The sequence below is a fragment of the Salmo salar genome, chromosome 05 (genome assembly GCF_965601325.2).
Source record: "Salmo salar chromosome 05, fSalSal1, whole genome shotgun sequence".
NCBI lineage: Eukaryota > Metazoa > Chordata > Actinopteri > Salmoniformes > Salmonidae > Salmo > Salmo salar.
This window is the reverse complement of record NC_138295.1, coordinates 12,301,734-12,309,662: the sequence shown is the minus strand read 5'-3', so window position 1 is coordinate 12,309,662 and position 7,929 is coordinate 12,301,734.

Genomic DNA, 7,929 nt, shown 5'->3' with positions numbered 1-7,929 from the left:
GTGGGTAGTGAATACTGTAGTTGTGGGTAGTAGTTACTGTAGTGGTGGGTAGTGAATACTGTAGGGGTGGGTAGTGAATAATGTAGAGGTGGGTAGTGAATACTATAGTGGTGAATAGTGGTTACTGTAGTGGTGGGCAGTGAATACTGTAGTGAATACTGTAGTGGTTACTGTAGTGGTGGGTAGTGGTTACTGTAGTGGTGGGTAGTGATGGGTAGTGTTTACTGTAATGAATAATGTAGTGGTGGGTAGTGGTTACTGTAGTGGTGGGTAATGGTGGGTAGTGAATACTGTAGTGGTGGGTAGTGAATACTGTAGTGGTGGGTAGTGAAAACTGTAGTGGTTACAGTAGTGAATACTGTAGTGGTGGGTAGTGGTTACTGCAGTGGTGGGTAGTGAATACTGTAGTGGTGGGTAGTGAATACTGTAGTGGTAGGTGGTGAATACTGTAGTGGTGGGTAGTGATGGGTAGTGTTTACTGTAATGAATAATGTAGTGGTATGTAGTGGTTACTGTAGTTGTGGGTAATGGTGGGTAGTGAATACTGTAGTGGTGGGTAGTGAATACTGTAGTGGTGGGTAGTGAAAACTGTAGTGGTTACAGTAGTGAATACTGCAGTGGTGGGTAGTGAATACTGTAGTGGTGGGTAGTGAATACTGTAGTGGTGGGTAGTGAATACTGTAGTGGTGGGTAGTGAATACTGTAGTGGTAGGTGGTGAATACTGTATTGGTAGGTTGTGGTTACTGTAGTATTGGGTAATGGTGGGTAGTGAATTCATTAGTGGTGGGTATTGAATACTGTAGTGTTTACAGTAGAGGTGGGTACTTAATACTGTAGTGGTTACTGTAGTGGTGGGTAGTGAATACTGTAGTGGTTACAGTAGAGGTGGGTACTTAATACTGTAGTGAATACTGTAGTGGTGGGAATTGAATACTGTGGTGGTGGGTAGTGGTTACTGTAGTGGTTACTGTTGTGGTGGGTATTGAAAAATGTAGTGGTTACTGTAGTGGTGTGTACTGAATACTGTAGTGGTGGTTATTGAATACTGTAGTGGTGGGTAGTGAATACTGTAGTGGTTACTGTAGTGGTGTGTACTGAATACTGTAGTGGTGGGAACTGAATACTGTAGTGGTGGGTAGTGAATACTGTAGTGGTTACTGTAGTGGTGTGTACTGAATACTGTAGTGGTGGGTATTGAATACTGTAGTGGTGGGTAGTGAATACTGTAGTGGTGGGTAGTGAATACTGTAGTGGTGGGTAGTGGTTACTGTAGTGGTGGGTATTGGTTACTGTAGTGGTGGGTAGTGAATACTGTAGTATTTACTGTAGTAGTGGGTAGTGAATACTGTAGTGGAGGGTAGTGGTTATTGTAGTGGTTACTGTAGTGGTGGTTAGTGAATACTGTAGTGGTGGGTAGTGGTTACTGTAGTGGTGGGTAGTGAATACTGTAGTGGTGGGTAGTGATGGGTAGTGTTTACTGTAATGAATAATGTAGTGGTGGGTAGTGGTTACTGTAGTGGTGGGTAATGGTGGGTAGTGAATACTGTAGTGGTGGTTAGTGAATACTGTAGTGGTGGGTAGTGGTTACTGTAGTGGTGGGTATTGAATACTGTAGTGGTGGGTAGTGAATACTGTATTGGTGGGTATTGAATACTGTAGTGGTGGGTAATGAATACTGTATTGGTGGGTATTGAATACTGTAGTGGTTACTGTAGTGGTGGGTAGTGAATACTGTAGTGGTTACTGTAGTGGTGGGTAGTGAATACTGTAGTGGTTATTGTAGTAGTGGGTAGTGAATACTGTAGTGGAGGGTGGTGGTTATTGTAGTGGTTACAGTGGTGGTGGGTAGTGAATACTGTAGTGGTTACTGTAGTGGCGGGTAGTGAATACTGTAGTGGTTACTCTAGTGGTGGGTAGTGAATAATATAGTGGTGGGTAGTGAATACTGTAGTGGTGAGTAGTGAATACTGTAGTGGTGGGTAGTGAATACTGTAGTGGTGGGTATTGAATACTGTAGTGTTGGGTAGTGAATACTGTAGTGATTACTGTAGTGGTGGGTATTGAATACTGTAGTGGTGGGTAGAGAATACTGTAGTGGTGGGTAGTGAATACTGTAGAGGTGGGTAGGAAATACTGTAGTGGTGGGTAGTGAATACTGTAGTGGTTACTGTAGTTGTGGGTATTGAATACTGTAGTGGTGAGTAGTGGTTACTGTAGTGGTTACTGTAGTGGTGGGTAGTGAATACTGTAGTGGTGGGTATTGAATACTGTAGTGGTTACTGTAGTGGTGGGTAGTGAATACTGTAGTTGTGGGTTGTGAATACTGTAGTGGTGGGTAGTGAATACTGTAGTGGTTACTGTACTGGTGGGTAGTGAATACTGTAGTGGTGGGTAGTGAATACTGTAGTGGTTACTGCAGTGGTGGGTAGTGAACACTGTAGTGGAGGGTAGTGAATACTGTAGTGGTGGGTAGTGAATACTGTAGTGGTTACTGTAGTGGTGGGTAGTGAATACTGTAGTGGTGGGTAGTGGTTACTGTAGTGGTGGGTAGTGGTTACTGTAGTGGTGGGTAGTGAATACTGTAGTGGTTACTGTAGTGGTGGGTAGTGAATACTGTAGTGGTTACTGTAGTGGTGGGTAGTGAATAATGTAGTCGTGTGTAGTGAATACTGTATTGGTGGGTAGTGGTGGGTAGTGTATACTGTAGTGGTGGGTAGTGAATACTGTAGTGGTGGGTAGTGAATACTGTAGTGGTGGGTAGTGAACACTGTAGTGGTGGGTAGTGAATACTGTAGTGGTGGGTAGTGAATACTGTAGTATTTACTGTAGTGGTGGGTAGTGAATACTGTAGTGGTGGGTAGTGGTTACTGTAGTGGTTACTGTAGTGGTGGGTAGTGAATACTGTAGTGGAGGGTAGTGAATACTGTAGTGGTGGGTAGTGAATACTGTAGTGGTTACTGTAGTGGTGGGTAGTGAATACTGTAGTGGTGGGTAGTGGTTACTGTAGTGGTGGGTAGTGGTTACTGTAGTGGTGGGTAGTGAATACTGTAGTGGTTACTGTAGTGGTGGGTAGTGAATACTGTAGTGGTTACTGTAGTGGTGGGTAGTGAATACTGTAGTGGTGGGTAGTGAATACTGTAGTGGTGGGTAGTGGTTACTGTAGTGGTTACTGTAGTGGTGGGTAGTGAATACTGTAGTGGTGGGTATTGAATACTGTAGTGGTTACTGTAGTGGTGGGTAGTGAATACTGTAGTTGTGGGTAGTAAATACTGTAGTGGTGGGTAGTGAATACTGTAGTGGTTACTGTACTGGTGGGTAGTGGTTACTGTAGTGGTGGGTAGTGAATACTGCAGTGGTTACTGTAGTGGTGGGTAGTGAATACTGTAGTGGTGGGTATTGAATACTGTAGTGTTGGGTAGTGAATACTGTAGTGGTTACTGTAGTGGTGGGTAGTGAATAATATAGTGGTTACTGTAGTGGTGGGTAGTGAATACTGTAGTGGTGGGTATTGAATACTGTAATGGTTACTGTAGTGGTGGGTAGTGAATACTGTAGTGGTGGGTAGTGAATACTGTAGTGGTGGGTAGTGCATACTGTAGTGGTTACTGTAGTGGTGGGTAGTGAATACTGTAGTGGTTACTGTAGTGGTGGGTAGTGAATACTGTAGTATTTACTGTAATGGTGGGTAGTGAATACTGTAGTGGAGGGTAGTGGTTATTGTAGTGGTTACTGTAGTGGTGGGTAGTGCAGGGTAGTGGTTATTGTAGTGGTTACTGTGGTGGTGGGTAGTGAATACTGTAGTGGTTACTGTAGTGGTGGGTAGTGAATACTGTAGTGGTTACTGTAGTGGTGGGTAGTGAATAATATAGCGGTGGGTAGTGAATACTGTAGTGGTGGGTAGTGGAGGGTAGTGAATACTGTAGTGGTGGGTAGTGAATACTGTAGTGGTGGGTAGTGGTTACTGTAGTGGTGGGTAGTGAATACTGTAGTGGTGGGTAGTGAATACTGTAGTATTTACTGTAGTGGTGGGTAGTGAATACTGTAGTGGTGGGTATTGAATACTGTAGTGGTGGGTAGTGAATACTGTAGTGATTACTGTAGTGGTGGGTATTGAATACTGTAGTGGTGGGTAGTGAATACTGCAGCGGTAGGTAGCGAATACTGGAGTGGTGGGGAGTGAATACTGTAGTGGTGGGTAGTGAATACTGTAGTGGTGGGTAGGGAATACTTTAGTGGTGGGTAGTGGTTACTGTAGTGGTTACTGTAGTGGTGGGTAGTGAATACTGTAGTGGTGGGTAGTGGTTACTGTAGTGGTTACTGTAGTGGTGGGTAGTGAATACTGTAGTTGTGGGTTGTGAATACTGTAGTGGTGGGTAGTGAATACTGTAGTGGTTACTGTACTGGTGGGTAGTGGTTACTGTAGTGGTGGGTAGTGAATACTGCAGTGGTTACTGTAGTGGTGGGTAGTGAATACTGTAGTGGTGGGTAGTGAATACTCTAGTGGTTACTGTAGTGGTGGGTAGTGAACACTGTAGTGGAGTGTAGTGAATACTGTATTGGTGGGTAGTGAATGCTGTAGTGGTTACTGTAGTGGTGGGTAGTGAATACAATAGTGGTGGGTAGTGGTTACTGTAGTGGTGGGTAGTGGTTACTGTAGTGGTGGGTAGTGAATACTGTAGTGGTTACTGTAGTGGTGGGTAGTGAATACTGTAGTGGTTACTGTAGTGGTGGGTAGTGAATACTGTAGTGGTGGGTAGTGTATACTGTAGTGGTGGGTAGTGAATACTGTAGTGGTGGGTATTGAATACTGTAGTGCTGGGTAGTGAATACTGTAGTGATTACTGTAGTGGTGGGTATTGAATACTGTAGAGGTGGGTAGTGAATACTGTAGTGGTGGGTTTTGAATACTGTAGTGGTGGGTAGTGAATACTGTAGTGGTTACTGTAGTGGTGGGTAGTGAATACTGTAGTGGTGGGTATTGAATACTGTAGTGGTTACTGTAGTGGTGGGTAGTGAATACTGTAGTGGTTACTGTAGTGGTGGGTAGTGAATACTGTAGTATTTACTGTAGTAGTGGGTAGTGAATACTGTAGTGGAGGGTAGTGGTTATTTTAGTGGTTACTGTAGTGGTGGGTAGTGAATACTGTAGTGGTGGGTAGTGGTTACTGTAGTGGTGGGTAGTGAATACTGTAGTGGTGGGTAGTGATGGGTAGTGTTTACTGTAATGAATAATGTAGTGGTGGGTAGTGGTTACTGTAAAGGTGGGTAATGGTGGGTAGTGAATACTGTAGTGGTGGGTAGTGAATACTGTAGTGGTGGGTAGTGGTTACTGTAGTGGTGGGTAGTGAAAACTGTAGTGGTTACAGTAGTGAATACTGTAGTGGTGTGTAGTGGTTACTGCAGTGGTGGGTAGTGAATACTGTAGTGGTGGGTAGTGAATACTGTAGTGGTAGGTGGTGAATACTGTAGTGGTGGGTAGTGATGGGTAGTGTTTACTGTAATGAATAATGTAGTGGTTACTGTAGTGGTGGGTAATGGTGGGTAGTGAATACTGTAGTGGTGGGTAGTGAATACTGTAGTGGTGGGTAGTGGTTACTACAGTGGTGGGTAGTGAATACTGTAGTGGTGGGTAGTGAATACTGTAGTGGTAGGTGGGGAATACTGTAGTGGTAGGTAGTGGTTACTGTAGTATTGGGTAATGGTGGGTAGTGAATTCTGTAGTGGTGGGTATTGAATACTGTAGTGGTTACTGTGGTGGTGGGTAGTGAATACTGTAGTGGTTACTGTAGTGGTGGATAGTGAATACTGTAGTGGTTACTGTAGTGATGGGTAGTGAATTCTGAAGTGGTTTCTGTAATGGTGGGTTGTGAATAATGTAGTGGTGGGTAGTGAATACTGTAGTGGTTACTGTAGTGGTGTCAGTGAATACTGTAGTGGTTACTGTAGTGGTGGGTAGTGAATACTGTAGTGGTTACTGTAGTGGTGGGTAGTGAATACTGTAGTTGTGGGTAGTAGTTACTGTAGTGGTGGGTAGTGAATACTGTAGGGGTGGGTAGTGAATAATGTAGTGGTGGGTAGTGAATACCATAGTGGTGAATAGTGGTTACTGTAGTGGTGGGCAGTGAATACTGTAGTGAATACTGTAGTGGTTACTGTAGTGGTGGGTAGTGGTTACTGTAGTGGTGGGTAGTGATGGGTAGAGTTTACTGTAATGAATAATGTAGTGGTGGGTAGTGGTTACTGTAGTGGTGGGTAATGGTGGGTAGTGAATACTGTAGTGGTGGGTAGTGAATACTGTAGTGGTGGGTAGTGAAAACTGTAGTGGTTACAGTAGTGAATACTGTAGTGGTGGGTAGTGGTTACTGCAGTGGTGGGTAGTGAATACTGTAGTGGTGGGTAGTGAATACTGTAGTGGTAGGTGGTGAATACTGTATTGGTAGGTTGTGGTTACTGTAGTATTGGGTAATGGTGGGTAGTGAATTCATTAGTGGTGGGTATTGAATACTGTAGTGTTTACAGTAGAGGTGGGTACTTAATACTGTAGTGGTTACTGTAGTGGTGGGTAGTGAATACTGTAGTGGTTACAGTAGAGGTGGGTACTTAATACTGTAGTGAATACTGTAGTGGTGGGAATTGAATACTGTGGTGGTGGGTAGTGGTTACTGTAGTGGTTACTGTTGTGGTGGGTATTGAAAAATGTAGTGGTTACTGTAGTGGTGTGTACTGAATACTGTAGTGGTGGTTATTGAATACTGTAGTGGTGGGTAGTGAATACTGTAGTGGTTACTGTAGTGGTGTGTACTGAATACTGTAGTGGTGGGAACTGAATACTGTAGTGGTGGGTAGTGAATACTGTAGTGGTTACTGTAGTGGTGTGTACTGAATACTGTAGTGGTGGGTATTGAATACTGTAGTGGTGGGTAGTGAATACTGTAGTGGTGGGTAGTGAATACTGTAGTGGTGGGTAGTGGTTACTGTAGTGGTGGGTATTGGTTACTGTAGTGGTGGGTAGTGAATACTGTAGTATTTACTGTAGTAGTGGGTAGTGAATACTGTAGTGGAGGGTAGTGGTTATTGTAGTGGTTACTGTAGTGGTGGTTAGTGAATACTGTAGTGGTGGGTAGTGGTTACTGTAGTGGTGGGTAGTGAATACGGTAGTGGTGGGTAGTGATGGGTAGTGTTTACTGTAATGAATAATGTAGTGGTGGGTAGTGGTTACTGTAGTGGTGGGTAATGGTGGGTAGTGAATACTGTAGTGGTGGTTAGTGAATACTGTAGTGGTGGGTAGTGGTTACTGTAGTGGTGGGTATTGAATACTGTAGTGGTGGGTAGTGAATACTGTATTGGTGGGTATTGAATACTGTAGTGGTGGGTAATGAATACTGTATTGGTGGGTATTGAATACTGTAGTGGTTACTGTAGTGGTGGGTAGTGAATACTGTAGTGGTTACTGTAGTGGTGGGTAGTGAATACTGTAGTGGTTATTGTAGTAGTGGGTAGTGAATACTGTAGTGGAGGGTAGTGGTTATTGTAGTGGTTACAGTGGTGGTGGGTAGTGAATACTGTAGTGGTTACTGTAGTGGCGGGTAGTGAATACTGTAGTGGTTACTCTAGTGGTGGGTAGTGAATAATATAGTGGTGGGTAGTGAATACTGTAGTGGTGAGTAGTGAATACTGTAGTGGTGGGTAGTGAATACTGTAGTGGTGGGTATTGAATACTGTAGTGTTGGGTAGTGAATACTGTAGTGATTACTGTAGTGGTGGGTATTGAATACTGTAGTGGTGGGTAGAGAATACTGTAGTGGTGGGTAGTGAATACTGTAGAGGTGGGTAGGAAATACTGTAGTGGTGGGTAGTGAATACTGTAGTGGTTACTGTAGTTGTGGGTAGTGAATACTGTAGTGGTGAGTAGTGGTTACTGTAGTGGT